The sequence below is a fragment of the Castanea sativa genome, chromosome 10 (assembly GCF_040712315.1).
Source record: "Castanea sativa cultivar Marrone di Chiusa Pesio chromosome 10, ASM4071231v1".
NCBI classification, from domain to species: Eukaryota; Viridiplantae; Streptophyta; class Magnoliopsida; order Fagales; family Fagaceae; genus Castanea; species Castanea sativa.
The window spans coordinates 2783431-2786366 of NC_134022.1; the positions used below are offsets into that span (position 1 = coordinate 2783431).

General features: G+C 35.1%; 1 long non-coding RNA gene across 1 annotated transcript; it reads left to right on the forward strand.

The window, feature by feature from the left end:
- The first annotated feature begins 250 nt into the window (after positions 1-250).
- Positions 251-2239, forward strand: LOC142611589 (uncharacterized). Its single transcript, XR_012840076.1, has 2 exons — positions 251-468; positions 1904-2239. It is a non-coding gene; the product is annotated as an uncharacterized LOC142611589 (long non-coding RNA).
- The last annotated feature ends 697 nt before the right edge of the window (positions 2240-2936 follow it).

Here is a 2936-nt window from a genome sequence, read left to right on the forward strand (position 1 = left end):
TTATAAAAAATATTTCATGAAAAATGACTCATTTTTTAAAAAATATCATTATTAAAACAAATAGAGCGTAAGGGTCATTTTACCGTACCCCAAAACGGTACCCACTTATATCTCAACCATCAATTTAACATTGTTTTAATCTTTGCCATCCATGTAATTTTAAAGGGTACTGGCTACCGGTTAGGCAGGTTTTATATATAAACCAAAAAAAAAAAAAAAACAAATCATTCATCTACGCTTTTCTCTCTACGGCATCACGCTCTATCTCATCTTCTTCCCGGTTTGCCTCTCTAGCTTCTCTTCTAATCCAACCACAAGAACCAGACAGCTACTAAACAAAACCATACCCACAAGAGAAGAAACAGAGTTACAAATTTCAATCCAACTCGGCAACACACCCACAACCTCAAATCGGCAGCGCTTCTTCTCTTCCAATCACACTCAGCGGTGCCACCCACAATTCTTCAGGTTCTCTCTCTACATAGGATTAACACTGATATGGGTTTATATTATTTCTCTAAACTTTGTGGGCTTATGCTATTTTTGTTTTGTTTGAGTTTCGGTTCTTATATATGTGATTTAATCGTTGCACTTTTGAGTTTGGGGATGTTCAAACTTGAAACTTGAGTGAGACATGGGAACCCTTATCCATAAGTTGGGGTGACATTAGATTTGGTTGGGAGTGTGGGGAGGATACGATACTATGAACCTATGGATTTTTTTGAGTTGTTTGTTTTGTTGCATGATTCTAATTCTGTATACCCTTTTTTGTGCCTGCTTGAATGATTGACTAGTTTTCGGATTCGAGTTTTGGAAAAGGAACTGGGTTTTTTTGGTTATATTGAGTTTAACTCATTGAATGTATGAATTGATTGGTGAATTTTCGGACTTGGGTTTGTTACTTTGTTTTAGAAGTAACTAATTTTGTTGGTTAAGTTGAGCTTAGCTTGTAGGACCATGTGAACTAATTGGTGAGTTTTCAGATACAGGTTTTGGGGAAGTAACTAATTTTGTTGGTTAAATTGAGTTTAGTTTTATTAAGTGTGTGAATTGGTGGGTGAATTATTGGATTTGGGTTTTAGAGAAGTAACTTGTTTTGTTGACTAGATTGAGTTTAGTTCATTTGTATTTGCGTTGTGTGTGTTGTTTTGTTGATTCAATGTTTGTGTGGTTCAATTCTTTTGCAAGTAGTAAAGGGGGAAGGAAATATATCAGGCTATGCCCACGCACATCCTAGTACTAGTGGAAGAAAATGGTCCAGGGAAGAGAGATTTAGGAGTAATGCCAATGGTTTTTGGTCCATGAACAAGTGGTGCATATTGTTTAGTTGCTTTGTGAACTTAAACTGATTGGGTATAATTTGCTAGTATTTCATGATGGTCTAGATTGATGGTTTTAGGGATTTTAGGTTACCATTATGCTAGGACCATATAGGCTGTTGAGACAATTAAATACATTTCTTGATTGCTGAGGAAAAATAGGAGAAGCTTTATGCTTTATTCAGTTGCTGCAAAATTAGAGAGAAGAGATAGGAGTTTAAACCTTGGTTATAGCAGGGGGTGAATTTAGTTCCTAGCTTCTTTTCCAAAAGCACCACCAGGTTCAAGGTGGTCTAGGGAAGTGCTTTCTTTGAGATTATAATGAGTTTTAAAGTGATGAAAATTCTTTGAACATTTTGATTCCTGTCTTGTTCTTTGAACATTTTAGTCTAATGTGAGCCCAATAAATTGTATGGAAATAAGTTCAACTCAGTGTAAATACTGACTATTGACCGCACCTGAAACTGAAAGGCCCCTTTACTGGCCAATCACCTTGAGCTGATTTGTGTATCATCTTCAATTCATGTATAGATGTCCAATGGAAAACAATTAATTTGTTCTCACAAAAGCTGTTTGACATGCAGGGACCGAGAAGAAGATTAGTCTTGCTCAGTGGCCTTATTCCAGACGAGAACAACCATAGCTGCAAACATTTATTGGCTGCACTTCGGAAAGTATTTGTTACATCTGTAACTTATAGCTTGAGTAAATATTGACAAGCATGGGGAGTGTAAGTATTTTTTTAGGTGGAGATATGAGTGTGTTGCTTTTCAAGAACATGAAATCTATGTCTTGGAGGAAAAAATGAAACGGTTTATATATGTAATGGGATATATATGGACGATTGTGCTAGTGAAACATCTAACTATTTGTTTAATCAAGATAATTTTTTTCTCATTTTGCATATTGCTTTGGAATGATTCCTTTGTGTTTGGATTATCTTTTATTGAAACTTGGCAAATTTATAATTGTGCCTTTATGTGTGAGATTAAAAAAAAAAATGTACACAAGCAAAAACATGTTCGTATTACTAGCAAGCTAATGCCACTAAGATGTTGCAAAGCACATCTTAAAATATATATTAATAGATATAAATAAATAATTTATCCCTATTAATCTTACACATTAATGTTAATTTATCCGGGCTTTAATGAGCTTGAGATTACTTAAAAGGCCTAAAAAGAAAGAAGTACAAGATCAAAGTTGACCGGGGTGAACTGACCAAGAACCCTCCGATGTTTGAGTTAGTTTTCTCTCTTAAACTCAGGAATTCCAACTCTACAAGTGGTGAAAAACTTACTTTGATTTAATATGGCTGAGTTCTTTTGTAGTGAGCTTTGGAGTGGTTACTTGTTTAGTAACTTTCTCGACGTGGATGGAAGTTAGAAGGTTCAAACTTAACTTCTATAACTGCCATCAGAAGTTAAGAATTTAGTGGGAAGTTAGAACGATGAATAAAGATTTTGTTCCTACTTTAGAATAGTAGAACGTGGTCCGAATCATAAGCTTTTGGATATAGATTTATTCTGAAAATTTCTAAGTGTTTGACGGTCGTCTAGGTGACTCTATGCTAGACGACCTTCTTGCACTTGGATGATTTTTTTAGTCTTGGACGAC